We start from the raw sequence: 26,795 nt of genomic DNA, 5'->3' as shown, positions 1-26,795 counted from the left end.
TGCAGTGCATTCTCATCATAAAAATAACTGAAACTAGCTTATGTATTTAGTTGAGGTTATTTGTAAACAACGACCTTATACAAACTTAAATCCTCACTGGTACATTAAGATATATCAGAAGAAAGACAACGTTTGCTTATTGCAACTACATTTACAAAAAAAATAAAAATAATAATAAATAAATCTTTGTCTTTGTATATGATAGACCACCATCATCCTCCTCTTCCTCATCTGTTTGTTGGCAGCCTGTAGTGTTGCTCGTCAGTTTTCTGCAGCGTAGACCCACAAAAACTTCGATCAAAAGTTGTTATATTGTTATATATATTGTTTATTTATTTTTAACTTATGTTTCACACAAAGCCGTGTTCGCTGCAGTCTCACATGTGAGATGAACTTTTGCAAGCTCCTTTATGAATTTATAAGCGCCTGCGCTAGTAAAATACTAAAAATAACACTCGGTCCGGTGTTCTGAAATAGGAGCATACATGAATATTCATGAGTTTCCTGTTTCGCGTTAAAGCGACTCTGAAAATATTAGTGCGTTTTCACTGAAACTTAAACGAATTTCAGAAAGTTATGTTTTAGCGTAGAATGACATTATGCTTAGTTTATTGTTGTTTTTATTACTATTGTTAATATGCAAAATAATTTATAGATTGTGTCATGGTTAGTTATCGTCCGATTTACCTGAGGTATGCTCCATATGAAGCCACAACAAGCAGTTTTATAATATTCTTATTTGACATAAATAAGAGTCCTTAAAATTTGTCGTTTAATTACTTTGCCAAAATGTATCTGTTGTGCCATAATAAAATGTATGATGATTATTCTGTGTCATTCTTAATCTGTGTCATTCTCAATGATTCAAAAACAAAAAAATTTAACAAAGAGAAAGCTGAAGTTTTTTAATGCACACATGAACTAGAATATGAAAATTCTTAATCTCTGTATTTTAAAAAAAAATATTATTTATTTGCCCCAAAAATTATACATTCAGTAGATAAAATACACTGTATAGTTAAAATTTATATTTTTGAATTTAATCATATACTGAATTGTGGTGCATTTGAAAATCATTTTGACTCAAATGTATATTGGTCAAGTTTTGAAATCCACAACCTTGCAGTACTTTAACAATGTTTGCTTATTTTCTACAAACTTATAACAATTAAAATGTTTTGTAGTTTAATAACAAATGGCTAAATCAAAACATACAGTAATTTGTATATTTTAATTTCAAAGATAGAAAGATTGCTTTTGCTGAATAAAGACTTCAACTGATTCTGTGTTAAAAGTTTTATTAACAGATGTTGTGAAGGCATTACATAAATGACATTTACTGCACACCTGTATAAAATACGTTTTGGAAAAAAAAAAAGAACAGGTGAAAGCTACACAATGGTTTACTTGTATAGGTGTTTAGGGATAGACCTACTGATCAACGCAAGCAAGCATATGTTATAGGATTTCTGTTGTAAGTAAATTATTAAATACATTAGTAAAGTAAATTCCTATATGAATAACAAATGGCAAACAGAGATTTAAACATCATGAACAAACTCAATGCAATCAGTCTAAATGTTGGGAGAAGAAACATGCTTCCAAATCAGTGGGACCAGATTGTTTACACCCATTGCAGAATAAACCATTCAAGAATTACCCACATGTTTTTAATATTAGTAAAAAGTAGAAAATGCGATTTTCTTGCGCATCTTGTCAGTAAAAACGCTCCTGTGATTATAAGTACATCTCCAGCATGTGCGTTCTTTTACTGTCTATGGTTCACATCAGGATTGCCAGGTTTTCAAAACAAATCCTGCCCACTTGCTTCTCAAAACTAGCCCAATCGCGTTTCCAGGAGGGCAGCATGCTCTAAGCTGGTGTCGAATCACAACACAGGAACCGCTGGCACAATCACAACTCGTTATGTATTTCTGAAGGAGGGAAAAAGGAGGGAAGGAGGGAGAACAAGGAAGTCATCAGGCCGTTTTTATGACAGTGAAAACAGCGGTATACAGATGGGAGAATTGTGTGAAAAATACTGTTTTTCTAAAATCGTCTTGATGTCAGGAACTTCCAGTACAGAAACTACAGACATTGGGCAGACATACCTATAATTTAAGGTAATAAACCACTTATAATAAAGAAAATAAAGAACAAATTAAACAAATAATAATACAAAGTTAAATAATAGTAGTAGTAATAGTAAAATATAGTAATAATATATAGATAAAGAAGAAAATATCACAGATTAACTTTCCATAAATTCTATTTTGCCACCTTAAGCCCAAAGTACCAGAGATGTAAAAGACAATCAGATTAGAGATCAACTAAAATGAGTTTTTAATGGTTGATTCTTAAACCATTTCTCAATCATTAAAGGATCAATTTGCCCCCCAAAAAAGGAACCTCGTTTACCAACACTTAGATACAAACCTGTTTGACTTTCTTCCCTGTAACACAAATGTCATTATGACAGCTGAATGACCTGCCTGCTCTTTTAAATTCAATGAGAGTGAATGAGGATCAGGGGCTGTGTCAAAAAGGACAAAAGAAAATCACTATTACATTATTGATCACTATAGATGTTACACCACAAATATTAGTTGAACATTTATTTCTTCATGACAGCATGATTTGACAGCACCACCAATCTGTCAATAGATTTTGATGGAAATTTCTTTTACCTTTTACCTTTTTACCGATTAATCGTGTCTCAATGAGAGCATAATAATCACATTCAAATGTACTTGTAAGTGTAATAGTGATTCCAAATGACAGGAACTGCATGTTTAACTGGGTTTCATCTGTCTCAGGTGTTTCAGTGTCTCTGGTAGTCCATCCCAGCAGAAGTCAACACTTCTCATCTGACTCTCTCTCTCTGAGCTGTGAGGATCAGAGGAACTCTTCTGTATGGACAGTGAGAAGATACACAGACAGAAACAAAGAAGATTGTTCAAAACTAACAGGATCTACATGTCGAATCGAGTCCCTCAACACATCTGACTCTGGAGTTTACTGGTGTCAGTCTGAATCTGGAGAGAAACTTCCTCCTCTGAACATCACAGTACATGGTGAGTCGTGTTTGATCAAGTCTTCACATAAGAATTTTCCGATCCGATTCCGGATGCATGATCCTGCTAGAACCAAGTCTCTGCAGAGATTTGTCTGACATCCCAAATCCATTAACAGCAAGTCCTGCCTGGTTCCCAAAACTGTAACTGTAACTGTCTTCTATCAACCAAGAAGTTGACAGAAAAAGCCACAGAAGAGCAGAAGCAAGAGACGAAAAATTATGATAAAACATGAGCAGAATTTATTAGTTAATGTTAATTGTATTTATGTTTCAGTGCTCAGATTTTGACCGGCACAAACAAGTGTAACCGCACTGGATAGTACATTAAAGTTAGCTCAAATGATATATAGGGAATTTTAATAATTAATCAGAAATATGATTAATATATATAGTATATCTCATATGACAGTTACATTAAAATGATTGAAGATGAAAACTAGGTCAATTGTATCTCATTAATCTCATTAATATGTCAATATTCCATTCTTCATATCAATTATTGTGATATCTTTTACTGGGAATTAATGCAAATCGAACAGTGGTTTGTCCAGCAAACGGCCATAAGATTAACTTATCAACTTTCAATAAAGTTATCACTTCTTATAACTCCAGGAAAAATAGTTTCTGACATGAAACTATTCTCCTGTCCTTATGAAATGTAGGTTACTGAAAAGTAACAAATAAGCTTTGTAGCTAAGATCAAACATTTCAATTGACTTTGTGATGTGAGCATTTTAGACAGAAGCAATCAGGAATATATATTGGATTTTAATAGTTGAACTAATAATACATCAAGCTATGATTCACACAGATTAAATATGCGTATAACAATACAAACAGTAAAAACAAATACAAGACAAAACGGAGTACAGATAAGAGAGAGAGAGAGAGGATGAAAGGGTGAGCGAGAGAAAGTGAAAGTGGAATAGGCAAGATCACAGAATGATCGCCCAGTATGGCAAAATCACAGACAGTAACCTTTTGAAAGATAACAAGGAATCAGATCACCTTGTCTATTCCAAAGGGAATAGACAACCTTAAGCAGCATTTAAATATCTATAGAAAATAATACTTGCATGTGGTTCTCTTTGTGGCTGCTAAAGACGAGCATGCATGTGTCGTTCTTTTGGAGCTGGGCGTGTTCTCTCGTGTCTTCCGGGGCGAGCAGACTCGCGCGAAGTTTCAAAGGTTCACCGAACGTGAAGTTACCAAAGAAATGATTCAGAGTTCATCTCCCTCATGTAGGGAGAGGCGAATATGAGAATAAACTTAGTAAAGAAAAGAAAAGAAAAATGAAAACGGAGATGAGAGCTCCCTAAGGAGCCATGAAACCAGACGTTCGCTCAGACCAAGTGCTACTGAGAACTTCCTGTGTGAGTCTCTTATAGAGCGACTTGGTTCACGCATCTGTTCGCGCAAACAACCAATGAACGTCCAAAGATCTGAAGTGGGAAAAAGTTAATTTGTCTCTGGGGAAACACCCACTCGAGGGAGTTATGGTGTTGTCAGAACTCAGCAGTTATATTCCTGCAAGATGGTAATTCCAGAATTATACATTTTACCGTAATTTCCTATGTATGAGTGGTTCAGTCAAAGCAAGACCGTTAAACAGATACCAAGAATGACAGGTAAAGTTAGGAGAAACTTAAAGTTACATTCATATGCGGAATTACACACATTTAAAGTTTGATTAAAACAACAATAAAATTACAGATACTGCAATTTGATATGGGAAGGAAATACAGTTAATACATTTACAATACATTTACTTTCCTTTTTCCTTAAAAGAATTCCTAGCGAGCTGGGCTTTTTCTGTTTCTCCCAGTTGGGAGAAACCCCAGTTGGGGTTACAAAATCATGACTCTATTTGAGAACATTAATTAGGAGAAACATTTCCAAGTTACAAATCAGAAAATCATAACCATCGCATAACAGGGCTAACCAGTTATGCAACTCACAAACCTATCAAATAGATCTTAGTTATGACTTACATGATGAGTGTAAAGAAACATTTGTGTGTGTGTGTGTGTGTTATGGAATCTCACGTCAGCCGTGGGGGGAAAGACGGGGGTTTCGTTTTTCCTCTGAGGCCCAGCGAGTATCTCTGGAGGCTCTCTCTAAGTTGTAATAAATTTCACCACGCCATGGGATGTTGCCGACATCGCGGCGCCCAAATGGTGAGTTATGTTGGAGTGGTTTGTATAACGAAGGTCCTTGTTTACTCAAGGTCTGGTGTTTGAGGCAGGAATCTGTTTGAGAGTCAGGATTCATTAATATGGAACAGATGGCTGAATACCATCCGCTCATAAGTGTCACACAATCAATAGCAATGAAAAAATTACAGCTTCACAACACTGTCTTGTGACATTAAAAACCTTGGAAATAAGATTTTCTCTTAATCATGAAGACTAATATCCCTTGATATCACATAATCATAAAATTTTACTTTTTTAAATTAAAATTAAAAAAGGGGTCATATGACGTTGCTAAAGAGAACATTATTTTGTGTATATAGTATAATGCAATGTGTTTATGTAGTTTATGTAGTAAGTAAAAAATATATATATATTTTCCACATAATGTTCATTATTGTTGCTCCTCTATGTCCTGCCTTTCTGAAACATGTCAATTTAAAAAAAAAAAAAAAAAAGCTTGTTGTTATGAAAAGTGAGGTGTGCTCTGATTTGCCAGCTATCTAGTGCGTTGTGATTGGGTAAATACCTCAAGCATGTGACTGAAATGTTATGCCCCTTAATATACTGTGATGACATCTTCTGGCGTGACGAGACTAAAACAATAAAACTCATTACAAACGAGGCATTTGTTGCATCCAGTTGGGACATAATTACTGATTATAATTATTGTAAAAAAAGACCACACACAGGTTATATTCATTTGGCTAAGTTTCCCCTGCAATACACTACAGTCAACGCACACGCAGCATCCAACCTGCGAGCCAATCAGCACTACGTGCAGGATGCGAAGGTCAGCGGTCCCGCCCACAGAACGGAGTTAGACCAATCGGGAAAGCGGACAAATGCTAGCTGTACTGTAGCAATTTATCTTTGCCAAAGTTGTGTGTGTGCCTAAAAAGTGAGTAACAGTCTGTTCATCCATTGCTTTCAATATTGTTTGTGAACGTTGAACTTCTTTGAGTGTTTATAAATTAATGCATGCGATTGACAAAGATGAACTAGCGTGTAAAGATGTTTGTTTGTATTTGCATACTAGTTATCTCGCATATATTACCGCTATGTTTAAAGGACATAATCTGTGTGCTATTTAATCATCATATGGTTTATTTAATATATACTTAATATGTATCGCTCATTTCTAAGAGTTAAAGCACACTTTTGGCCTATGCGCACTAATGTTTTAGACCAGTGGTTAAAAGCAATAATAATATTGTTAATATATGTAAAAATGTCTAAGTCAGAACATAATAATATTATTTCATATATATAATTAAATAACAAAAAAAAAAATTAAACTGTAACTTTGCTTCCACTATTGAGCTCCCTGATTGGTTTAAGAATAAACCACCAATTTATATTTTTGCTGCATGCTACAGAACATCAAATTCAAACATGCATAAATGGTTGTCAACATGTTCCCGCCTGACAGCTTGCTCCGCTGACTGTCTACTATGAGCTCTGCCTGGATCTGGTTTTCCGGTTTGCTGAGTGGTGCCAGCCCGAGTTATTTTCTGTTCATTGCCAGTTCATTCTAGGGCTGTGCGATTAATAGAAATCATCATAAAATCACGATTTGAGCATGTGCGATTTCTAAATCGCTTTATAGCACGATTTTCCATGGCCCTGACCTCCAGCAGTATGTTATCCGATCCAATCAGAATGCAACTCGCCTAGGGCAGGAACAAAACAGACTGGGCATATGCCTAACTCACCTTTACTATAGTGATTATTTTGACTTATGTCTGTTCTAGAGACGTTACAATTTTTTATAAAGCTCTAATTGGTTTTCTTTTGGAAATATGTTTTAAATTCATATATAAAGCATATCTGTGTGTGTCAAAATCGAAATAGCAAAATTTATCATTATTTTTTGTCCCTATCGCACAGCCCTAGTTCATTCAATAAATACACTTAACAATCTAGCTTCTGAGTACTAAGTTATTAACCAAACAATAGCAGGGTCAGTTAATTTTTTTGCAGTGGGCCACACAAACATATGTGTTTGGTTGTATGGGCCATGAGTTGAAAAAAGTTGGGAACCACTGTTCTAGACAGAGCGGCTCCATCTCTGTCCTCAGTGCTGAGAGGTGTCATATTTCAACTGTGCATTATTAGTAATTTCTAACAGCGCATGTTCCCATGTAACGGCACATTTGTCTCTAATTTGACTGTTTAATCACTGTATTTAATATATTCTCTGTGTAGATACTGTGTGTTATTATACTTTGTAGTACGTTCGTAGGAGGAAAGGAAGAGGACAAGCGGTCGGATGGACTGCTGACAAGTTTTTAATAATAAAACAAAAAGTAATCTTTAAAAACACCAACGGTGACTTTTATTATGACACTAGCGCGCACACTATCGCCAAACGCTTCAGGGTAACTCCTTCCGGTTCCAGTCAGCAGTCCGTCTCTCTCTCGACTGTTTCTGTCTCTCCTGGCGTTTTATACTCTCTCCACGCCAATTACTGAAACAATAAACAGGTGTTGATCATTTCCGCCCAAATCACTCACGTACCGTTTGTTTCCTGATTCTCTCTCCCGCTGCCGACTTCGCTTAACCACACCCCCCCTGCCAAAATATCCCCACCGTCCGACTCAGGCCGGGGAGCCATCCGGCCTGCAGCTCCCCCCCCCCCCCCCCCCAATTTCTGGAGAGGAAGTAGGCCACCGCCATCTGAACACCAGGCCCGTAGATCACCTTGAATTTAAAAGGCTGTAGAGCCAGATACTAACGAGTGATCCACACGTTGGTATCCTTCATGCGGTGGAGCCACTGCAGCGGAGCGTGGTCTGAACAGAGGGTGAATTCCCATCCCAGGAGATAATAGCGGAGGGTGAGGACGGCCCATCTGATGGCAAGGCACTCTGTACTTAGCCTCTCTCTTCGAGAGCTTCCGGCTAATGTACAGCACCGGCCGTTCCTCCCCCTCTATCTCCTGCGACAGGACTGCACCCAGCCCCCTGTCCGATGCGTCCGTCTGCAACAGAAAAGGGAGAGAAAAATCAGGAGAGTGTTACAATGGCCCGCCACACAGGGCAGGCCTGCTGACACGGCTCCGTCCACTGGACCATATCTGGCACCTCCTTTTTAGTAAGGTCAAAGGGCTGGTGAGGTCCGAATAATTAGGAATAAACCGTCTATAATATCCCGCCAGCTCCAAGAACTGCCTTACCTCCTTTTTGGTCTTGGGACGTGGACAGGTCGCAATAGCGGCTGTCTTGTCAATTTGGGGACGCACCTGTCCATGCCCCAAGTGGAAGCCCAGATACCTTACTTTCACACACCCAATCGCACACTTCTTTGGGTTGGCCGTGAGTCCAGCCCCCCTCAGCGATCTCAGGACAGCCCTCAGATGCTGCATATGCCGCTGCCAATCATTACTAAATATAATGATATCATCTAGGTAGGCAGCCGCATATGCAGCATGGGGCCGCAGAATCTTATCCATGACGCGTTGAAAGGTAGCCGGTGCCCCGAACAACCCAAATGGAAGGGTAACAAACTGGTGCAATCCAAATGGCGTTGTGAAAGCGGTCTTTTCTTTGGATAATGGAGACAAGGGGATCTGCCAATAACCCTTCGTTAAGTCCAATGTCGAATAAAAACGAGCCGAGCCTAGCCGATCAAGCAACTCATCAACCCACGGCATTGTATACGCGTCGAATTTCGACACAGCATTCACCTTGCGGTAATCCACACAGAACCGGACTGAGCCGTCCGTTTTCGGAACTAAAACTATCGGGCTCGCCCAGTTACTATTGGATTCTTCTATTACCCCCATGTCGAGCATTGCACCTAATTCAGCCTGAACTACCTTTCTTGTGCTCAGGAAAGCGAAACGGTCGGCTGCGAACTACCACCGTTTCGATATGGTGCTGAATGAGGTTGGTACGGCCCGGTAGGGGCGAGAACACGTCGGCAAATTCCGCCTGTAATTTTGTTAGATCAGTGAGTTGGGACGGCGAGAGGTGATCTCCTCCTGGGGCCAGGGCAAGGGATTGTGGTTTGACATTCGCCTCTGGCCCGAGATCATCCTCTCCGCCAATCACCAATCACCAATCACCAATCGCCAATCACCGTTGCCAACATCACTGATTCCGCCTCATTCAATTTTTTGAGGAGGTTGAGGTGGTAGATCTGACGTGCCCCATTCCTATCGGACCGTATTACCTCATAATCGAGATCTCCGACTTGTCGTGCAACCTCAAACGGTCCCTGCCACTTAGCCAATAACTTAGAGCTCGACATGGGGAGTAATACAAGTACTTTCTCTCCCGGTGCAAATTTGCCACTGCTTCAGGATATCGTGTTGCATAGTCAACTATGACTAATGCAAAGTGATGTCCCCGTGCAGATCGCTCTAATGGCCCGATGAGGTCCATACCAATTCTCTTGAAGGGGACCTGCATTAAGGGAAGGGGGCGCAAAGGCGCTTTTGGGGTGGCAGGTGGATTCACCAACTGACATTCTGGACAAGACGCGCACCACCTGCGCACGTTGTCGTGAATGCCCGGCCAAAAGAAACGGGTCATGAGGCGATTCAGTGTTGCTGCCTGTCCCAAATGGCCTGCCATAGGATTGTAATGAGCCGCATGGAAAAGCATTTCCCTGCGGCTCTTTGGAATTAACAACTGGGTTGTATTTACTTTTGTCCGAGCATCCTGGGTCACTCGATACAAGCGATCTCTTAAAATGGCAAAATACGGATAGGTGAGCGGGTGGGCAGGTTGGAGAGGCTGGCCATCGATGGAGCGGACCTGCTGAAAAGCATGTTTTAACGTCTTGTCCTGAGACTGCTCCAGAGGAAAGTCATCACGCTCCGAGAGAATAAGTCTCCCGATTTCGCTTGGTTCCCCTTAAGCTAAAGTTTATCCCAGCTGCACCGGCCCGGCCCCCTTCCGTGCCTTATTTCCCCAAGAGGCATCCGCACATAATGACCCCAATAAAACAGTAAACGCGGGCCAATTTATTCCCAAAATTATCGGATGCCGGAGTTGGGGACTAAACACTACCTCCACACTATGCTTTTGACCCCTGCACTTAATAATAATCGGGACAACCGGATACTCCACCACATCCCCATGTTGAATCAAGCTTTGATGGATTGAGGTTTGGTTACATCCTGAATCCACCAAGGCCGGATATGTACCCCCCTTGATACACCTGTCCACAAAATGCTCCGGGTCCCCGCAATGCCAACAGGCCAGCCCAGACCTTCCCGCCGCCCCAATGGCAGGGAGTGGATTGGAGAATTGGCGCGGAGAGAGCGGAGAAACCAAAGCGCTGTCCCCTCCGGCAGCCATCACCCTGGGCGGGACCCTTGGACTCACGTGATGCCCTTGGTCGAACCCACCCTGCCCCCAGGACACGAGGAGGGCCGGGTGGACGATACCTAGGGAGAGAGACAGGTTGAGAGAGAGAAGGAGAGGGGAGAGAGAGAGACTGAGGTTGCAGGTTCGCCAAACCCTGGGCACGCCACCATGTGGTCCTCCACTAGATGGATGGCCGAGTCCAGCGACGTGGGACAGTGGCACTGGACCCACTCAGCTGATCTCTTCGGAACTGCTCCAGCACCACGAGGTCAATGATGTGGTCCACGTCACTTCCCTCGGCCAGTAGCCACTTGCGGCCGGAGTCCCGGAGCTGCTGGGCCATCGCGAAGGGCCGACCGGATTCCCCCAGGTCCAGTGAACGGAACCACTGGCGATGCTGCTCTGGGGTCCGGCTGACCCGCTGAATGATAGCCCTCTTCAGGTCGTCAAAGACCAGGAGGTTCGCCACCGGTAGCTGTTGTGTGGCCACCTGGGACTCGCCCGAGAGCAGGGGGATCAGCCGTACTGGCCATTGGTCGCGGTGCCAGCCGCAAGCTTCCGCTGACTTCTCGAAAAGCTCTAGGAACACTTCCGGGTCATCCTGCGGTCCCATTTTGTGGAGGGGTAGGTGAATGGGAACCGCAGGCAGTCCCGTGGCCTCGGCACGATCCTCCCGGTCGATCCAGTTCCGGAACCTCTCGCTGTCCTCCTGCTGGGCTTGGAACCGCCACTCCTGATCAGTTCTCAAGTCCAGCAGGGCCTGATGTTGCTCTTGTTGCAGGGCCGTGAGGGATGAGATGACATACGCAAATGGCGTGGAGGACGGGCTCTGCATGGCAGCAGCACTCCTTCTTCCTTTCCCGGGTTTCGGCACCAGTGTAGTACGTTCGTAGGAGGAAAGGAAGAGGACAAGGGGTCGGATGGACTGCTGACAAGTTTTTAATAATAAAACAAAAAGTAGTCTTTACAAACACCAACGGTGACTTTTATTATGACACTAGCGCGCACACTATCGCCAAACGCTTCCGGGTAACTCCTTCCGGTTCCAGTCAGCAGTCCGTCTCTCTCTCGACTGCTTCTGTCTCTCCTGCCGTTTTATACTCTCTCCACGCCAATTACTGAAACAAGAAACAGGTGTTGATCATTTCCGCCCAAACCACTCACTTACCGTTTGTCTCCTGATTCTCTCTCCCGCTGCCGACTTCGCTAAACCACGCTCCCCCCTGCCACATACTTATTGTGACGACTATTGTTTGTTATTTGTATTTATACATTTTCTTTTATCTTTATTTGTAGAAAACCACACACACACATGCACATTTTGTGGTGACAATAAATGGGTTAATCCTGTATAAGTCTCCATTGTGGATCTGTTGCCAACCTGCAAATACACTTTAAAAGAGAAGAGCTACCTGTAGCCACTCAGTTTTACATGGTCCTTGTAGCCGGAATCCCAGATTTACTACGGAGAGATGTCACAGCATGAAGAGGATGAGCCGGTCGTGTGTGTCAGGAGGAAGACAGCCCTCCCCGTGCGATATGAAGATTATAATCTCAGCGGCCTCAATCTCCCAAGGCTGTTTCCTGAATCCATGTCACCACATGCTCAGCTTAATCCTACAGTGCCTCCCAGCCTAGAACCAGAGGACCGTGCAGCCAGGAACACTCCACCACAGTTAGAGCACAAAGAGCTTGATAGCCCTCGACAGTGGTCTGACGATGAACCATGGGGCTCTGAAACCAGCATCCTCCAGCGTGAAAATAGGGACCTAAGACTTGCCCATGACAATCTGCTACAGATCCTGCAGACAATGCAGCAAGAAAGGGACACATTTCAACAAGCTACAGATCAGTATTCACAAGAACTTTCTCAGCTACAATGACAAATGCAGCAGCTACTGATCCAAATGGAGCAGTGACAGCCTGCAGAACTGTTTTCTCCACCTTTCACTCCTACGCGACCTGTACCTGCACCACGCCGTTTGTTGAGAACCTGACAGAGTGATAAGAGCTTTGCACCAGTGTCAGCCCCATGATTCAGGTCTGCTGAGTCAGATCAGCCTGAGCACAGTTCTGAGACATTCTTAGCTCCAACCACTGTCCCCAGCGCAAATCCTGCCTTGCTGTACCTTACATCACATTCTGAAAATGTCAAGTGGGATGAATCAAGGGTGGAAAGAACCTATTATTCCAGGTCTGAGATGCCTGACAGGCTGAGTTGTACATCATATGAGCCAGAGTCAGCAGTCCCCTCCATCCTTCGGGTCTCCCCGATGCTGTCACCTGCCATGCAGAGCATCCAGTCTGATTCCGCCCGAGCTAGAGCAGATGTACCGAGGTCCAACCCCCACAATTCCAGACTTCGTTTATCCAAACCCTAGAGAATTCTCTTCCACTTCGCACAGTTAGGCAGGAATTACAAATGCTCACTTGTGCATCATTGACTACGTTTACATGCTGTTAAAATTCGGGTTATGGTCGGGTTAAGGTCACTATTCGGGTTTCTGAAACATTCGGGATAACCCGTTTACATGCGTGAGCAGAGAGAGTTACCAATCCAGATGTAAACGGCGACGCACGGTTAGCGTCTGGACGTACGGACAACAAGACGCAATATGCATCATTTCCGATTCTTCTTCCTGTATCCAAAGACAACAACAACAACAGCAACAGCAGGCAGATAATGAATAGTTTGGGGCAGATAGCGATAGTCTTTGTTTGCGCTTTGGCGCTGGTACTGATCCACCAGCAGCACTTGACACTACTGTGCCTCTATACTGCACGCGGGGTTTTTTATGCGCCGTCTCTACTCAAAAGACCAAGATTCCTTGCGAATAGAACATGCGCAAAACACATATTTTGATGGGGATATGCCGAAACGCGTTTACAAGACCAAATATTCGGGTTAGAAAAGGGGTACCCCAGGTATAATATCCCGGTTTTTAAAAACCGGGATATGAGCATATCCGGGTTTTTGCCGGTGTTTACATGGCCGTGCGTGACCGGGTTATTGCTAATATCCCGGTTTTGAATGGGTTATTGGCTGCATGTAAACGCAGTCAGTGTCATTTCACATCTCAGCCCAGCAAACTGTATTGCATAAAGGGTGCATTCACAGCCCAGCAGCTAAGTCTTGCTGAACACACACATCCAGTTAAGACTTTGAGGGAGAAATACGACCACCTCAGAGGGCTTCCTTTGAGCCATTTAGAGGTTTCTGAATTCAGAAATTCAGAGCGGTCAGGTTATGCAGTCAAGGTGGAACTAAGTGTTGAAGAATGCCCCACCAACACCTGGTACATTCCCCATCATCTGGTCCAACACAACGGGAAGAACAGTGTTGTATTTAATTGCTCATTTCAGTATCAGGGTCAAAACCATAACAAGCTCTTGCTCCCTGGTCCTGGGTTAGGCCCATCTCTTCTAGCAGTGCTGCTCAGGTTCAGAGAGCATTCCGTTGCTATCAGCAGTGATGTAAGGGGGATATTCCACCAGATCAGATTGCTTCCCGAAGACAGGCCACTTCTGTGATTCCTCTGGAGGGATCTAAATCCACAGATCCACCTAACATTTATGAATGGCAGGTTCTCCCCTGCACCACATGCAGCCCTTGCTGTGCCATCTCTGCATTACAAAAACACAGCCTGGACCATAGCTAACCTGGGGAAGACGTCTGCCATGCTGTACTGAAGTCTTTCTATGTAGATAACTTTCTGCAGAGTTTCACCTCAGTAGAGGCAGGCAAGAGTCTTGTTGACAAACTCCGGGGCTTATTGGCAGGAGGGGGTTTCGACCTGAGGCAGTGGTCCAAGAACCAACTCTCCACCATAAGCCATTTACCTCCTGAGGCCAGATCTGGCAGCACTGCACTTTGGATTTCACAAGGGCAGAGCAATACCCAAGAATCTGCCCTGGGACTCCTCTGGAATCCCCAAACAGACACACTTTCATATAAGTACTTTCCCATACAAAACACTGAGACCACCATGCGCAGCATTTACAGAATTGTGGCAAGTCAGTATGACCCCCTGGGCTATCTCATTCACTTCACTACCAAAGCCAAGCTTATAGTACAGCGCCATTGGGATAAGAAAACAGACTGGGATGGCCGCCACTTACTTGCAGATCTTCTACAGACCTGGACAGAGTGAGTGGAGGAGCTGCCTGCCCTACAACACATTGTCTTTCCAAGGTGTTATACCAGTCCAATCAGAGATACCGACATGAGTCAGCGAAAAGTACACATCTTCTGTGATACCTCTGAGTGGGCTTATGGCTCAGTCGCTTATCTCCGCACAGAGGATCAATGTTGGGAGGTATAGGTGGCCTTCCTCACAGCCAGGTCACGAGTGGCACCCAAAAAACAGCAGTTGATCCCCGTCTGGAAATCTGTGCTGCACTGACTGGGGCACAGCTTGCTTAAGTAGTCAGGAAAGAACTGAACCTTCCCATACACCAACTCACTCTGTTGACTGACTCCGCCACAGTTCTCACTTAGCTGCATTCAGACTCTTGCCAATTTAAAAAGTGTTTGTTGGAACTAAAGTCACTGAGATCCAGGTCATTACAGACCAGCACATATGGCTTTATGTTCCTTCAACTTATAACCCAGCAGATGATATAACATGGGGGAAAAGCCTATGTAAGCTAGGACCAGATAGCCATTGGTACCAAGGGCCACCCATTCTCAAAAGTCCTCAAAATCTGTGGCGAGAAATGCCACACCCCGTGGCTGCAGATGAAAGTGAGCTTCGTAAAACAGTTCCCTGCCTCCTTACCTACTTCACAGCCAGCTTGTCATTCCCTGACTTAAGCCAGTATAAGACATTTGAAGAGCTACTGGAGTCAAGGGCCTGTCATGGGGCGGCAGGCAATCCAACAGCTGATGACTACAAGACGGCTGAAATCAGTGTCCTACAACAAGCTCAGGAAGAGTGTTTTCCCTCTGAACTGGAGCAGTTAAAGGCAGATAAATCACTTCCCAGAAACAGCCGGCACTGGCCCCTTAACTGAACCATGATACACAGCTAATCAGATCCTGATACTGTGCACCCCATTGTCCTAGACCCAAAACACCCAGTGTCTAAACTGCTTATACAGGGTTATGACACTAAACTCCATCATCTAGGCCCTGAAAGAGTCTTTGCAGAGCTTCTGCGAAAATATTGGATTCTTCGGGGCAGAGAGGCCATCAAACGTTGTCAGAGGACTTGTGTGGAGTGCCAGAAGTGGAGAAGAAACCCTGAGGTACCAAAAATGGCAGACCTGCCTCCAGCCAGATTACGTTTATTCAAGCCCGCTTTCTACTGAACAGGAATGGATTGCATTGGTCCATATACTGTTAAAGTAGGTCGCAGGAATGAGAAGAAATGGGGCATCCTGTTTCAAATATCTTACTAGAAGGGCAGTTTTCATTGACATCATTCACAGCCGTGACTCTGATTCATTCCTCATGGCTCTCAGACGATTCATCGCTAGGCGAGGTAAGCCATTCGAGCTATTATCGGATCAAGGGACTAACTTCAAAGGAGGGGAGAGATAACTAAAAGAAGCATACACAGCTATCGTCCCCGAACTGCAACAGCAGCTGGCAAGCCAGCAAATACAATTCCACTTCAATATCCCTAATTCTCCACATTTTGGTGGCAGCTTGGAAAGAGAGTTTCGCTCCCTTAAACAGGCATTGATGAGAACACTTGGTGCCCAGTCTGTCACCTTCGAAGTAATGTACACTGAGCTGGTGGAAATTGAAGGGATCTTAAATTCCAAGCAACTAGGCTACAAGTTCATCTGACATTTCTGATCTAGACCCTATCACACCAAATTCCCTTCTCATGGGGCGGCCAGATTCATCACTTCCTCCTGTAATATAGCCTGAATCTGAACTGATCAGTCGATGCAGATGGCACCATAGTCAAGTCCTTGCCGACCAGATCTGGAGGTACTTCATCGGGTTCTACCATCCCAGACTTCAGACCCGCCAGAAGTGGCAAGATGAGACATCTGACCTCCAGGTTGGCACCATCGTCCTGATTGTCGACCCCCAGCTGCCTAGAGCACTCTGGCCGGTGGGCCAGGTGTCGAAGGTATTCCCTGGAGTAGACCACAGAGTAAGAGCAGCAGAAATGAAGGTTGGAAAGAAGTAATACACACACCCAGTGGCACGCCTCATCCAATTGCCTGCCATATCAGATTAAAGCTACTTTTAATGGTGTAGGACAGGTTATAGGCCCTTTTGTTATTGTACATATTTCCCTTTGGAAATCTGGGGGCGGCTGTAAAAAAGGCCACACACAGGTTATATTCATTTGGCTAAGTTTCCCCTGCAATACACTACAGTAAACGCACACGCAGCATCCATCCTGCAAACCAATCAGCACTACGTGCAGGATGCGAAGGTCAGTGGTCCTGCCCACAGAACGGAGTTAGACAGATCGGGAAAGCAGACAGATGCTAGCTGTACTGTAGCGATTTATTGTGTGCGTTCCTAAAAAGTAACAGTCTGTTCATCCATTGCTTTCTATATTGTTTTGAACGTTGAACTGCTTCGAGTGTTTATAAATTAATGCATGCTGCACTCCAGTTTAACTGAATATTCTATTCAGAGTCTTCCTGAAGGAGAAGTACTATCTCGTTGATTGGTCTCAGGAACAATTAGGGCCCGCTTTTCCAATGATTTTTACCTGAACCTTTCGAACTCTTCCATCTTGGCTGGGATACGTTTCTGTTATGATGCCCAAGGGCCAGTCATTCCATCTGGATTGGGAGTCTTTGAGCAGAACTATGCATCCTTTAGAAATGTTGGGTTGCTGATGTTGTCATTTTCGTCTATGCTGTTGGGTTGCAAGGTACTGTTTACGCCATCTGTCCCAGAAGGTACTTGCTAGGCTTTGCACCATACGCCACTGTTGTTTGTACAGGTCATGCATTCCAAATTCCCCAGGAGGAATTGAGCAAGTACCAGTCTTTTGGGTAAGTAGTGCGGCAGGTGTTAGGATGAAAGGATCTTCTGGATTGGTTGACACAGGAATCAATGGTCTATTGTTTATAATGGCAGTGACTTCAGCCATAAAGGTGGTGAGTACCTCGTGCATGAGTTTGAAGGATGTCATCTGAAGAAGCATAGAATCCAAGATCCTGGGGGAAGCCTAATCATCCTTCACCACGCACCGCCCATGTGCGACGAATGCAGAGGATTGAATGTACATATACAGCCATGATTGGACAGGAATTGTTTTACCACCTTTTCATCCATATTAGAAGGAATTTGTTTCACAGGACCCCGGATAGCCAAAAACCTCCTTAAGGCATTAATGAAGCTGGAAGTATTAAGAAACTCAATGACTTCTATATGAATGGCTCTGATATTTAGACATGTGAATAGCACTGCCCATCTTTTGCTTTCTGCATGTCCGCCTCTTGTCTTACGAGCAGATACTGACCGGGGGCCAAACACATCCAGTCCCACATGTGTGAAGGGAGGCTCTGCGCTGAGTCTGTCAGCAGGCAGATCCGCCATTTTTTGCGTCTCACAACCCCTCCTGAGCCTGCGACATACAACACAGGAATGGATGAGACTGCTCACTCGTCTTTTGCCTCCTATTATCCAATAGCCGGCACATCTAATTGGTCCCTCTGTAAAGTGGTGACCCTGATGATGTGTTTGCTCATGAAAATGACGAATTAGCAGTGCTGCCACATTACTTTTACCAGGTATAATAAGTGGTCTCTTCTCTTCAGACCTCAGATCCACTTTAATCAGACGGCCTCCGACTCTTAACAGTCCACTTTGATCGATGAAAGGGTCTAATTTCTGAAGCGTAATAGCTTTTGGAAGTGACTTGTTTTGTCTAAGACACTGCAGTTCATCTGCGTATGTCTCCTGCTGTGTCGCTCGTACAATAATTTCCTTACTCTGAAGTATTATGTCACACTCAGAGACAATTTACAACAGTGCCATCCCCTTGCATGTGGTAAGGTTGTCATTTTGATCTTGCTTGAAAGAGCGCACAATGTGAATCAACCTGCCAATAGCTCTGATCAAACGATTCCTGTCAGAGAAGCATTCAAAGCGTTTTGAGACAGCAGTATGCAACACTGTAACTAATGGGCGAACTACTGCATCTTGATCGGGATCAACAAGTGCGTAGGGTGTTTTAGGGGGAGTCTGTGTTCTTGGGTGATGCAAAAATGCGAGTCCATTGAACCAGATGGTGTCTTGCAATTTATTTGAAGCTATAGGTCGTGTTCTGGATTAGTGCTTCTCCGAATTCTCTGTTTGTGGTTGCTTACGTAGACATGAAATCTATGTTTCTCATTGTAGATATAACCAAGAACCACATGGCTATATGTACAGAAGGTTATATAATCAAATTTGACAGCAATTTCTGCAGTGATGGTTTCCATTATGTTCACAGCCAACACCGCTGCACAGAGTTTTGGACGAGGTATAGTGAGCTCTGGTTGTGCCAATGATGAACCCTGTATAACTATTACCATATTCGTCAATTTTTTAAGGTAAGCGACGGCCACAATTCCTCTCTCAGAAGCATCAGAGAATACAGAGAGCTCTATGAACTTGGCACCTAACAAGGATGTAGGTCCATAGCTTCTTGGGAATTTAACATGTTGTAAATCTCTCAAGGAATCTCTCCATATTTCCCACAGCTCTCGCTTGTTGGCAGGTAAGGCTGCATCCCACTCAGTAGTATCCTCAGTTAACTCCCTAAGTAGTATTTTGCCCTGAACTGTGATTGGAGCCACAAATCCTAGTGGGTCGTACAAGCTGTTTTTCACCTCTAGCAGTCCACGCCTAGTGTAAGGCCTTTTCTCATTTTGAACATGGAAGTTGAAGCAGTCTGTGTCCAAATTACAAAGTAGTCAGAGACTGCGCTGCATAGGAAGTGAACTGACACCTAAATCCAGTTCTTTCAGTGAGTTGGCGTAATCTACGGAAGGGAAAGCTCTCATGACTTCCTTGCTGTTTGAAGCCAGCTTATGTAACTTCAAATTGGATACTGCCAGCATGTCCTGTGTCCTTTTTAGCAAGTTGATTGCCCTCTCTGGGGAGGGTAAGGATTTCAATCCATCATCCATATAAAAGTCTTGCTCCACAAATTGTTTAGCGTCTTGACCAAATTCCTTTTCTCCTTCTTGAGCCGCAGGATGAAGACAGTAAATGGCCACTGCCGGAGAGGGACTGTAGAAGTGTAGCTCGTAGAAGTGAATTTTGGCGTTCTACAGCTTGTGTATGATTATTTGGGAGGTATCGTCTTGGCTGCTTGAATGGAAGTGGGGCAACCCACAAATTTTCCTCGTCTTTGTAAACCTCTCTATCCATAATCTGAAGGAAAAGTTGGTCTTCGATAGAAAAAGCTCTTTCCTCATAATTTTTAGTTGTTTGGAATACATCCCATTCTGCTAATTTTTCTTGTGCTCTCCCTAATAAGAGATGTTATGCATGATACATACTAAGATCTCTCTTTAACGTGATAATTGTTGGGGCATGGTTAGAAGTAAGTAGGTTGACCATTTTCCAGAATGCTGGTGCGGTAAGCCCCAACGAATGTAGGTTTATGAACCTTCCCAAGACACATATCCCCAATAACTACCCATCCTAAATGTAATTTCTGTGCAAAAGGGGCATCCAATGGACCATTCACTTGCTTGTGGATTTTGTGAACTCTGATGATGTCCCTGCCTAACAGAAGAAGAATAGGGGCATGATGATCAGGCTCTGGAATGTACTTTGCAATATGTTTTAAGTGTCTATGCTTACTAATTATCTCTGGAGTGGGAATTTCTGAGCGATTGTCTGGAATCTTGTTGCACTAAAGAAGCACTGGTAAGGGTAAGACTATGCTTCCGTCAAGGGATTCCACTTGAAAGCCTCGTGCTAGCCTGCCTTGTGTTTCAACCATGCCTGCACATGTTTTGAGAGTATAGGCTACATTGCACTCTGTAATGCCATACAGCTTGAAGAATTCTGATCTTGCGAGCGATCTGTTGCTTTGATCGTCTAGTATCACATATGTTTTGACTGCTTTCTCTGGTTGGTTTTCAGGAAATTTTTCACAAGACATACCTTGGAGCATGAGCGTGGAAGTTGATTGCCTCCACATACCTCTGTACAAGCTGAGGAAACTTCTGATTCCACAGGCTCGTCCTCACTCACTTAGTGAACCTCCAATGTAGGGTTTTTTGGATCAGTCATCCATGGTGTGGGGCCTGGATGGAGTGCTGCTATGTGGGAAAGGCTGCCGCATTCTGAACACTTAATGACCTGATCACAGTTCTTTGCCATGTGTAAAATGGAGCTGCAACATTTGAAGCAAATGCCTTGTTGTTTGAGCAACTCTCTTCCATAGGTTTAATTCTGAATCCTCGACATCTGGACAGAGGGTGAGGCTTATTGTGCAAAAAGCACTGTTTTGCTGGGTTCACCTTGTTTTTGGATTCACTAGAATCTGATGGATTTTCAGAAGAGACCTGGGTCTTGTGTAGGGCTGCACGATATTGGGAAAAAATTACATTGCGGTATTTTATTATTCTGCAATATATATTCCGATATGAAATCTAATCTAATTTTTTCTTACAAACAAAAATGGAGTGAGCACTCTTACATTCTCTTTTTAAATGATTTAAACATCAGAGTATTATTTAAATTAGAGTAAATTATTTGTTTGTAACTTTAGGATATGGTTTTAATTGTTAACATATGAACTAACATGAACTTACTACGAGCAATACTTTTGTTTATATGTAAAAAAAGTATTATATGTAAATACTTTATTTTATTAATATGTTAACAAATACTGTACAACTTTTGATTTCAACAATGAAGGCTATAGCCTAAATGTTGAAATTAACAATGTTGTAGAAGTGCAGTTTAGTAATAGTAAATGTTAAATAATATAGTTAAATAGTTTAATAAATAGAACATTATTGTAAAGTGTTACAGATTTTTTTTATATACCAATACAGACGTTTCGTGAGTTCAGTGTTGACAGGTCAGTTGTTTAAACCATTCATTAAATTGAATCAGTTCAAAGGAATCATTAGTTCGCGAGTCAGACGTGTACAGCACGAATTGTGTAATTATCTCTGCAGTGTAGGATATCGCGAAAGATTTGACAACACAGAAAACATTTCATCACTGGATAGGAATTATTATAATTTTTTCTACCATCGTGTCAATTGATTTTGATTAATATGCGCGAGGGAGAGAGAGCAAGACATGTTGTTTGAAGGTGAGTGTGCGCGTGCGGCCAGGGCTCTCTCGCGCGCTCTCTTTCTCTCTCTGCTCATTCTTATATGAGCCCTGTTAAACTGACAGGACCTAAAAACACATGCAAATGATAAACTTTCATTATATGATGGTTAAGCTGTGCAATCAATCCGCGAATCACATTCGTCAAGGGCTGGGGAGCAGCTGGCCCGTACAGTTAACGAATAACAGATCAACTATGACAGCCTACATCGCACATCCTGTGATGTGATTATCATGGATTCGTACATCGCGATATCGATGCTTAAACGACACATAGTGCAGCCCTAGTCTTGTGTGTTACGACAGCTCTAGGAAATGCAGGTTTGTTTGGTCTGCAAGACTCTTCCTGAATCGTTGTAAGGGAGAAACTTGGATCATTGCGCATTTTTGCTTGCTGACATATAAAATCTACTAGGAACTTGAAGGGTGGAAAATAAACCCTGTAGTCCTCTTTATATTTAGATTCCCATTGTGAGGCACTTTTCTTGTAAGCTGAATGGCAGTTTCTGTGTTATTGGATTTACTCCCCGTGGTGTGTCTAGATAAGAAAGACCCATCAGATTGCCATCCTGCTTAGCTGCTTGGATCTCCATTAGCAAATCTCCTAACTCACGCAATCTATGATTATCTCCTATCACTATTCTTGTGAAATTCTCAAATCTTTTGAAGAGAGAATTCTCTGATTGATGATTAATGTGAACAGCTCTAATTCGTCTTGCATGCTCTGCTGACTCTCGCCCTAGCCATTTAACTAGCAAGTCCATTTCCTCGCTAGGTAAGAGGTTAAGGTCCTTAGTGGCATTTATGAAGGATGCCCTCCATACTCTAAAGGTCTCTGGCTGATCATTAAACTGTGTAAGGCCAGTAGACACTAATTCTCATCTTGCGATAAACTTGACGACATCAGACATTTGATTGTTGGCATACAGATTACCTAGATATGGTCCAGCTTGTGATGGGGTAGCTGACTGAGTCTGAGAATAGTCAAGCGTCACTCGCCTGTCTCTGTGCCTTTCCTCACTGCCTTGAAACACTGCAGATGGTGTTTGATAGATGTCTGGAGGTGATCGGGAGTATGCCTCATGCTGAACTGGGAGTGTAAAGCATACATCCACAGATTGTGAAATGGCAGGGTAATGCACACTCTCTGCATCAACAGGCTGAGACTTAAGTGGAGTACACTAACCTTCCTGCTGCAAATAGGAATCAGTTGTCTGTGTTTGTTGCACTTGTTGCACTTCTGAAATGCTTATGCTTTTGTTGTCATAAAATGGCTTATGCAGCACTGGCATTTGTGAATCCACGACAGTATCTGTATGTTCTGATACGTAGGCCTGTGTGCGATCAGTTGCGTCCTCTATAGGTAACTCAATTGTACTTGATTTCCCTCAGCTTCCCAGCTCTGCAGCCGTTTCCTTCGCTTCGCTTCGGCAGCAGCTCTCTTTTCCAGCCTTAAAGTCTCTAATGATGCTTCAAGCTGTGCTTGTTGTATTTTCAGTTCACTTTCTTTCTTAGCTAATGCTATTTCCGCCTTAGCTGCTTCTGCCTCTGCTCTTGCCATTGCGGCGACTGTGGTAACAGCTGACGAACCACGTGAATGTCGAGACGAACATGATACATTCGATGCCCTCTTCAGTGATCCAGACTCCCCGCCGTAGAATCAGAACTGGAAGTTGCTCACTGAAGATATTCGTTTTACTGTTCTGCCCTCTTATCAAACACCCTGCTTGATCTGGCAGAATAATCTTGGAATAACATAAAATGAATGTGCCTTCGGATCATCTTAAATCGGGAATGATAGCAGCCATAACCGCATGGAATTCTCTGCTGCCGCTGGAGATCTGGCTCATAATTATGACGTCGTCATATAATGACTTTACAACCTGACATGCAGTACCCAAATTTGAACAGTGGAGGGCGAGTAATTATAACCTTTAAATTAGACTAAATATCAAATGTTCTTGTAGAACAGCACATATGCGATTGACAAAGACGAACTAGCGTGTAAAGATGTTTGTGTGTATTTACATACTAGTTATCTCACATATCGCTGTTTTTCAGTATGCAGTACACATAAAAACATGAACATTAGAAACGCAGTACATACCAGATCCATCGTAATAACGAGTCATAAACACATTCACAGCTGTAAATCCCGGTTTAGTTAGGAAGGTAAGGGTCCACTGAATGACATCTCATGAAGCAAGTTTAATCCAACAAAGCAATAACGTTGTAATATGGATCATAATTCCTTTGTTTACGTTTCAGTTCTTCAGCGACAGAACTGTTTGTGTCCGTTATGGAATAACTCATGGTCAGAAACTGCATCTTGGTAGTAAAGAAATGGCATGGTTTTGCAGCGTACAGTGTCACAAACAGAATGAGATAATCCACCGGAAAAAAGAATGAATGGAAGATAGGCGAAAGATAGTATATTTGAATTATGGCGCTCCCTCGTGACACGCTCTGATGCACCTGTCAGCTGATGGAGGTGGAACTTATAGCGATCTGCTTTTTCTTTGTTTTATTTTTCAACAGTTTTCATATATGTGAGAGTGTGTTTTATGTTGAATGTGAATGTATCTGCATGATTACCATCTGTTTGAGTGTATATCAGCCCAAATCAGCTCGCTATTACTGTATGATCACGGCGGCTGTAAAAGTGAACGCGTCTATATAAATAGATAGAGTGGATTATTTACTTTATGGCGCATTTGTGTCATTACCATCTGTATAAGTGGCCATCAGCACTTATTTGCATCGTAATTCATTGTAAATGCTGCATTTCTAGCAATCTCAGGATTTTCTGTAATTGGCAAATAAAGTTAAATCTTTTTTTATTTTTATTTTTCTTATTATTTTTATTTTTCTTACTCAAATTATTCTTATTGTATTTTTTTAGTGCTTAAATAAATCACTTATATGATGTCTAAGTTCCTGTCTATTGTTTTAGAATTGATAAAGCTATGCAGTGGTATGTTTAATGACTAAATAGTTTGTAGAAGCCTTCAATACAGTTTATAGTCTCATAAAAAATATTTGGAGGAGTCTCGTTTTTCATGAGGCCATCCTTAAAAATATTTTGGTTTGCAGTAACAGTAAATTTTGTCACTTTGAAAAAAATCCTGTTTGATTTGAGTGACAAGTGTTAATTGAATCGATTGTAAAATCGATTTTGCATGTCTAGATGCATTTTATGCAGCAAATAACACCAAATATATGTAAATCCACGGACAACAGGCAGGACGAATGTAAAGATTCAATATATTGGTAAAGACCAATATTTCTGATGATTTATTGGCGTGATGTTACGTGCACAATGACAAACAGGAGTGCAACATTCTCGAAAAACAATAAGCAGAGTGGACTGTCATAATGCAAAAAAATTACTGCAGGCTCCAACATGGCTGTGTTTACGATTAGAAATGTCAACAGCAACAAAAAATCACATACGTAGGCGATTCTAGCCCGAATCTGTATCTGTATGCATGAGACTGTCTGAATACTGGCAGAATTCACATTTCTGTTGTAAATAGAGAAACACTGTGCACAAGTATTATTTGCTGTTGTGCGTGTGTGTCCGAAGCTGCAGCTGCTGTGTGACGTGTGTTCCAAAAAAAAAAAAAACCTGGACGCGCTCCGAGAGAAGGCCGTTAAAATCAATTTCCTATATTTGTTTTCGAATCTTGTGTTGGTTGGTCCAATCGATTCGTGCAATAGATTTTCGAAGTTTTAGACTAGACGGGAGAAGGGATGGCAAAATATCTGGGCACAGATTTTCCAGAACTTCGTGCCAAGTTAAAGCGGTGTCGAGCTGTTTTAATGAATTGTTTAGATATATTATGGTGCCTGAACCCGTATGACTTCGAACAGTAACCGCAAACATTTTGTTTACTGCAGCCGCAGCCATCATTACCAAGCGTGAACCGTTGACTCTGACTGACAGTAAATGAGATTATGAGATGAAGCGAGCGAACATAGTGTGAAATCCGTGTAAACAGATGATGTCACGTTTTTTTTAAAGAAAGAACGTAGTCTTCATTTGTCTCTAGGCCTAGGCAATTTATATATTTACAATACTTAGTAAAATATAATTAATATTATTTTATTGCTTTTGTATTAGTTGTTTGAAGAGTAAAAAAAAAAAAAACAAATTGGTCGGTCTTAATGCAATTGTACAATCGGACTAAAAGCAAAAAAAAAATAAAAATAAAATTGAGTCGGTCCTAAATTGGAGTCGGTCGGGTTACGGCAAACAAGAATATTTTGAATATTTTTAAGGATAGCCTGATATCTTATTCAGATTTGAAATAGAAACTCATGAGACATGTGACTTTCAACCCATTACTTTTCTAGATTGCTCCAGGACTCATTTCATGTATTTTTATATAAAATAAAAAAAAATATTTAAGTGTGGTAAAAAAAAAAATCAAGGCACTTCAGTGTCTATAACTTTTAATATTTTTGAGCATTATCAAATCTGGTTGATAAAAAGTAAAGCCCAAAGTGTCTTCTTTCCAAAGACACCAAAATTATGTTTGTAACACACTGAAGTAGGAAACTGTTACAATTATAAATTAGGTAGAGCACTTTCAGCTGTGAGTCCCATAATGGGGGGTGCTGGCTAACAGGTTAAAGGACATAATCTGTGTGCTATTTAATCATCATATGGTTTATTTATTATATATTTAATATTTATCACTCATTTCTAAGAGTTAAAGCATTCTTTTGGCGCATGCGCACTAATGTTCTAGACAGAGCGGCTCCATCTCTGTCCTCAGCGCTGAGAGGTGTCAGATTTCAACTGTGCATTATTAGTCATTTCTAACAGCGCATCTTCTCATGTAATGGCACATTTGTCTCTTATTTGACTGTTAAATCACTGTATTTAATATATTCTCTGTGTAGATACTGTGTTTTTTTATTATACTTATTGTGAC

The sequence above is a fragment of the Carassius carassius genome, chromosome 2, assembly GCF_963082965.1.
Source record: "Carassius carassius chromosome 2, fCarCar2.1, whole genome shotgun sequence".
Taxonomy (NCBI): Eukaryota; Metazoa; Chordata; class Actinopteri; order Cypriniformes; family Cyprinidae; genus Carassius; species Carassius carassius.
The sequence above is the reverse complement of the archived record's forward strand: the minus strand, read 5'-3'. Positions refer to the sequence as shown.